This window comes from Tupaia chinensis, unplaced genomic scaffold (assembly GCF_000334495.1).
Source record: "Tupaia chinensis unplaced genomic scaffold, TupChi_1.0 Scaffold149501_1, whole genome shotgun sequence".
NCBI lineage: Eukaryota > Metazoa > Chordata > Mammalia > Scandentia > Tupaiidae > Tupaia > Tupaia belangeri.
The window spans coordinates 1,007,377-1,014,522 of NW_006209345.1; the positions used below are offsets into that span (position 1 = coordinate 1,007,377).

General features: G+C 38.1%; 1 long non-coding RNA gene across 1 annotated transcript in view; it reads right to left on the minus strand.

Moving 5' to 3' along the window:
- Positions 1-4,022: 4,022 nt before the first annotated feature.
- Positions 4,023-7,146, minus strand: part of LOC102491070 (uncharacterized) — a 7,718-nt gene continuing 4,594 nt past the window's right edge. Inside the window, exons 3-4 of the long non-coding RNA XR_337749.1 lie at positions 5,466-5,568; positions 4,023-4,199 (exon numbers count right to left, since the gene is read on the minus strand). This is a non-coding gene — a long non-coding RNA (uncharacterized LOC102491070). The remainder of the gene's footprint in view (positions 4,200-5,465; positions 5,569-7,146) is intronic.

Sequence of the window (7,146 nt, forward strand, 5' to 3'; positions counted from 1 at the left end):
AATGAAATAAATTCTCTCACTAAGAAAAAAAGACTCTAAAATTGGATAAAATAATTTAATTATGTGTCCTTTCCAGGTGAAACTCCCTAAAACATAGGTGCTTGGAAAGATGAAAGTGAAAATAAATGTATAGGCAAATACATATAAGTAAATGCAAATAAAAAGAAAGGATAACAATATAATCGGTTCAAGTAAAATTCAATAGCAAAAGCCTAAACAAAACAAAGTAATTTTATTTTGGCAAATGATAAAATTCACAATAAAGACATATTATTGCTGATAAAGAACTGTTGGTGATGGAAAATTATGCCCAAAAAACAAATGCAAAAATTGTTAGACACATAGGACAAAATGGACAGAAACCAAACAAAGCCCTAAATCTCTTTTCTATCTTTTGATTATCAAAAAACTCTAAAGATGAAACTTTTTTTTTTTTTTTGGAGAGGTTTTTGTGATAGGGTGCATGTGCTCGCCAGACAGACAGAGAGACAGAGAGACAGAAAGTGAGAAATCACCCCCCAGGGGGGATGGCCACACCGCAATCCCTTCTCCTCCATTCTCCTCTTGGGATCTTGGGCACGCACGCACATGTGCCCGGTGTGAGTTTTAAGCCACCGGGTCCGGGACGCGAACCGCGGTCGACTACATGGGAGTCCAGTGACACAGCCATTACGCCAACTGCTGGTCCCAACCAAGATGAAACTTTTTAATAAGAGGCCAATTAGACAGCTGCTGTAGTTTGTGTGTATCTCCTAAAAATTTAAGTGTTGAAAGTTGATAGGCTATTGTGAGGGTATTAAGAGGGTAGAAATTTAATCCAACTAAGGTATTGAAAGGTGGGACTTTTGAGAAGTGATTGGGATTAGATGAGGCTATCAGGGTAGAGCCCCTGTGACTGAATTCTGGTGGTTGAAGAAGAAGATGAAGAGGAAGAGGAAGAAGAAGAAGAAGAGAAGAAGAAGGAGAAGAAGAAGAAAAGGAGAAAGACTAGAGACATAGAGACACATACAAACTTGGCTCTTTCATCATGTGATGTTGTGCATGACTTTGGAACCCAGCAGAGTCCCCACCAACAAGAAGTCCCTCATTAGATGCAGCCCCTTGACCTGGGACTTCCAAAACTTTGAACTAACTAAACTTCTTTATTATTTTTTATTTAAATAAATCTCTCAGACTCAGCAAGTATTTCTGTTATTAGCAAGATAATAGCTCAAATAACAACTAATCAGACCTAATCTACAGTGAGGCTATTGATGATCTTATCTCATTTAGTGTGAATATTTGTGTATTTTACTAAATAAATAATATTGGATTTGATTTTGAAGTCATGTCTCTGATTTGTCTAAGAATTTTACATAAAACAACTTATATTACCTTCCTAAAAGTTATTAAGTTCTGAGTTTTGAATTATAGCCTCCTCTAGTGGGTTTGGATAAGTGTTTGTAGACCTGTTATAAAGAATTCAATATACTTCTCTCAGTCTTTGACCTATGAAACAGGCAAAATACAGTGCACACAACACAATTATAATTAATAAACATCTTTAAGGGAGTGGATGTGCATATGTGTGTGTGAATCTTGTATCCTATAAACTGAGAATGCTCATTTTCTGACTCTTCTGTAACACTTTGATGTTTAAATCACACTTGAGGATTATAGTGCAATAAAACTAAAAGCGTATACCCCAACCACATGATGTTTTTCCCATTTCTTTATTTATATTTACATTTTTCCACAAACATTTACTTTACATATCAAAAATATTTTTGCTCATACCCCATAGCTTTTGACAGTTAATAAACAACTTTCGAAATTTAAAAATAATAAATTTTAAAGATAATGTTCAAAATATTTCTTATAATTTTGTATAATTTTGTTTGTGACTCTCAACAGAGACAGTATGGTTTTAAATATTTTTGAGAAAATATTTACATGTCAAGTACTCAAATCGTTGAAAAGCAAATGCCCAGCACACAAGTCACACAAAAACCTTCTCAGTTCAGCCCTGCCCACCAAGTATTCTGTGATATGCCATCTGCTAGCAAAGATCAGTCTATTTTTCTTCCTTCATAGCCTTTCTCAAGATAATCCTCTGGGGTGGTTGCTCTTTTGCAATCTCTACTGATTACAATGCTGGGCTGGAAAAGTCCAGGTTATTTTATGTTATAAATTCTTTCATATATCTTCTCTAATACTCTCTGCCAAACTGAACTATTTATGGTGCCAGGCCATCTTTCTAAGAGCTTCTGTTAGCTTACTTGAGATTCACCTTAGTTCCATAGTTTTCTGATTAACCTTCAGATATGACAATTCAGTCAAAGCCCTGTCCAATAATGAGTATTTCCAATTTCTGATTCAATGTAACAAACATTATTGAACTTATGCAAATAACCCTTCTGCCACAAAATAAGAATACTTCCAAATATCTTCCAATTCTAGAGGGATCAGGAAGGAAGAAAAGTTTATGTTTCCATTTAATGAAACAAGAAAAGTATTTTAACTAATTGCTAAACCTATCAACCGCAACAACTCAAAAGGAAGTAAAATGCTTAAATTAAGAAAACAAAGCATAGTAAAAAAAAATCAGTAATGTTTCACTCAAAAGTCATAAAATTGTATTTTGTCAGTTCAGCCTTATATTCAAACTCTCTTCTGTGGAATATGCAGTGTTACTGTGGTTCAATCTTTCCGTTTAAATTCTGGAAGTTGACATTCAACGATATTATTGATATTTCTTGTCCCTAGCATTAAATTGGTCATTTTCTTGGTTGCCTTTTGTTCTCTTATTTCTGTATGTGTCTTTAGTTTTCCTGGTAGGGCACTCCTTTCAGAATTTCTTGAAGAGTGGGTCTACTATTGGCAAATTCTTTCAGGTCTTGTTTATTTGAGAATGTTTTTATCCTTTCTTTCCATATGAAAGATAATCTTGCCAGGTATAGTATTCTTGGTTGAAACTGTTTTTCACTTAACACTTTGAATATATTTTCCCATTTTTACCTTACTTGCATTGTTTCTGATGAGAGTTCTGATGTTAGCCTGATGGGATAACCTCTTGCCGATTTTAGTATCTTCTCTTTGTCTGTAGATTTGGCCAGTCTGGCTATGATGTGCCTTGGAGAAGATCTTCTTGGGTTGGTTCTATTAGGGATCCTTTGTATTTCTTGGATCTGGATATTTGAGTGCCTCTCTAGATTTGGAAAGTTTTCTTCCAAAATTTCATGGAATAGATTTATCAATGCCCTTAGTAGTTTCTTCACCTTCTGGGATACTGATTATCTGGATGTTTGAGCGCTTAATGCTGTCTAGTATTTCTCATATAGTATTCTCAATATTTTTGGTTATTTTCTGTTTTTTTTTTCTTTTTTTTTTTTTTTCTTTTTTTTTTCTAGATCAAAGGTTTTGCCTTCAACACCTGAGATTCAATTTTCTGCATGGACTAATCTGCTTTTAATACTTTCGAGGGTGATTTTGATTTCCTAAATGGCAACCTTCATCTCTAATTGCTCCATTTGATTATTTTTTATGGTGTGTATTTCCTCTTTCAGGTCATAGAAGAATTTCAACACCTCCTAGAACTCGTCTCTTTTCTCCTGCATCTTCTGGAGTTCATTATCTCTCAGCTCTTGTGTCTTGTTTAGTTTTGTCACTATGGATATTCTGAATTCTCTATCAGACAGTTCCACGAGTTCTACTGTACTGTTTGTGGGTGATGAGGGATTGTTCTTTTCCCTTAGGGGAGAGATGTTTTCTTGTTTTCTCATGTTTCTTGTGCCTCTGTAGTGGTTTCTGGTCATTCTGTGACAAAATCTCTCCTCTACTTGTTTGAATATTTCGGGAGTCTAGAAGATGGAGTTTAGAGCATAGCTTCCCTGAACAGGCCAGGACACACCTCAGCTTTGAAATGGCTTCTTGTCTGAATATTTTGGGGTCTACCCAACCTCATGATTTTTAAAATCACTCTTCTAAATTAGGTCCAAGCAGAAGTAAAAACTGAAATCACAGATAACAAAATTTATGGGATGTGATCAAGATTGCATTGAGAGACATACAAAATGCTTTCACTATTAAGGAATAAAAAGGAGAACAAATCAGAATGAGGGCAAGGACATGGCCACGGAGACGGGTGAGTCACACGGTTCGAGAGAAGGCGATGTGAGACTCTCAGTCATACGCCGCTCACGCTTACTGGGTGCTGCTGCCTAGGAATATAGAAATGGCGAATGACTGAATTAGGAAGGGGTTGAAAACGTGAAATGACAAATACCTATAAGAGAAATGATAAAGTTCCTAAAGAATTGCCTTCCAAAAAGGTTGAATTTCATCAAACTTTCAGGTGACAGTTTATCCCTATACCATCTGGACCATATTCACTTAAAAAAGGGATAAAAAGTTTTCCTATTCACATAAATGAAAACCAGAGACATACCTAATTTGTAAACATAGGTTCATACATCCATAAATTAAGATTCTAAATAACGAAACGACAAATCAAGGGCAACAAAACATTTTCAAGCATACTACATAATCAGGTAGATTTTTATGTCAAGAAAGGAAGCAGGGCTCAGTATTGAACCATATACTAACATTTATAGGCTAAAAGGAAGAAAAATTCCTGCCAGCATCTGGATAATTTCCAAAGAGACACTTCATAAAATTAAACCTTTGTTTTTGATTTGAAAAGACAAGGAAATTCTTAGTAATGAAGGCTAGCAGAAAATAATTTTGCCCCAGTAAAAATGTTCCTTTTGGACCAACCAGTGGTGTGGTGGTTAAGGTGCTGGATCACACAGGGCCTAGTCTGCAGTTCGAGTTCTGGACCTGGCAGCTTGAAAATCACACCAGGTACGTGTGTGTGTGCGTATGCGCGTGTGTGTGCCCAAAATCCCAAGAGGAAAATGGAGGAGAAAGGATTGTTGTGTGGCCATCCCCGGGGGGGATGACTTCTTACTTTCTCTCTCTTTTTGTCTCTGTCTCTAATGAGTACATGTGCTTATGACAAAAGTCTAAAAACAAAACGAAACAGTCCTGGGGGCAGCAGGTGGCGTGGTGGTTAAGGTGCTGACATCCTACAAGGCCAACCACAGTTTGAATCCTTGACCTGGTGATTTGAAAATCAAAACAAACAAATAAATAAATGTTACAAACAAAAACAAAACCAAACCAGTCCCTTTGATTAAGCCAGCCCTGTAACATGAGAGTTAAGTGCTGTGTAGAAGAAACCAGATCCTACCTGACAAACAAGGGTTTGAATCCAAACTCTGGTGGCAACATACCCGGCACATGTGGATGCCCAAGATCCTGATCAGATGGAGAATTAGAAGAAGTACTGCAGTGGGATGAGGCCCCGTTGGGGCATTCTCCCTTTCTCTCTGTCTCTTTCTTTCTGTCTGTCTCTCTCAGGCATGTATTCTATCACAAATAAGGAAATAAAAAGTTTTAAATGTCCCTTAGAAACTTATAGCCACCTTGACTGCAGTAGACACGTTTCCACCGGGGCCATGGCCAGGTCAGATGCCCCATTATTTCCTCTGCTCTTCAATATCATCCTGAAAATCCCTTCAGAGGTGTCTGTTGGATGAGGAGGAGATAAAAATGGAGTTGTAATACGATAGTCTACCTATAAACCCCAGAACTTGTATAGAAGAACTGCTAGACTCCAATGTAGATTAATTCAGAAGGTGGCTAGTAGAAGGAATCTCATAGAAACCAGTAGCTTTCTTATATACCAGTAATACAGTAGGAAATACAATACAAAGTAAAACCTCATTCAAAGTAGCAACCCAAACTGTAAAATTCCTAGTACTAAGTTAAACAATGTGATGGTTAATTTTAGGTGTCAATTTGAGTGGATTAAAGAATATCCCAATAACAGGCAAAGCATCATTTCCAGAGAATGTCTGTGAAGAGATTAGCGTTTGAGTCAGTGAACTGAGAGAGGAAGATCTGCCCTAACCCAATGTAGGTGGGGATGTGGAGAGAACGAAAGGGCAGAAGAATGGTGACCCGGGGAAAATGCGCTTTCTTCTGAAGCTAGGACAGCCATCTTCTGCCTTTGGACATCGGAGGTCCTAGTTCATGGCCCTTTGAACTCTAGGATTTGCGCTAGTGACCCTCCAGGTTTTCTGGATTAGACTTTGCACTGAGAGTTACCCCATGAACTTCCCTGGTTCTGAGGCCTTTGGACATAGACTGAGCTACATTAAGGCCTTCCTTGGTTCTCCAGCTTGAAGAACGCCTGTGGTGGGTCTTCCCACTGTCCATCACCTCCAGAGCAAACCCTCTCTCTCCATCCTATCATTTCTGTCTCTCTAAAGAATCCGGACTCAAACAGATTTTGGTACCAGGAATAGTCTCAGTGGAACAGACTTTTTTTGGGGGGAGGATTTTGCTATAGGGCGTGTGTGCTTGCCAGCCAGACAGAGAGAGACAGGGAGACAGAAAGCGAGAAATTACATCCCGGGAGGATGGCCACGCCACAATCCCTTCTCCTCCATTCTCCTCTTGGGGTCTTGGGCATGCACACACACACGCCCAGTGTGAGTTTTAAGGCACCAGGTCTGGGATGTGAACTGTGGTCGACTACATGGGAGCCCAGAGACATAGCCATTAGGCTAACTGCTGGTTCTGCCAGTGGAACAGACTTTTATGAATGAGTTTCCTGAACTGGTTTTGGGAATTAGTTCTCTTAACTAATTAAGCTTTAAAATGTTCAGGACTCTACTTCCACCAGCTCAAGAGCACTGTTAGTTCGTGGCATGAACTGTACAGAGATTTGCAAAATATCTGCACTGGAGACTCCCAATCAACCACTTCTAAGAGGCAAGGGACTTAGTCATTCCGTACATGATACTTTCAAACATTTGTGGAAAACTAAGGAATATTTGTTGTTCTTAATGGCACTACTCAAAGTGAGGAAAGAAAAGAATGAACTTAGAGGTCAGAATTCCTAGTTTAAGAAGGCATACGTGACCTAAAAAATATTCTAGGTGTGATCTGAGGGGAAATCTTATCTCTCCTGTAGCCACAGGGCTGAAATTGCCGAAAATCAAACACAAGTATGCAACATGTGATTGACTGAATTACAATGAAAGTTGAACTACCAGCTTTGCAGTGTCTACTGTTAAAGTGAGAATGTCTATAGGGAAA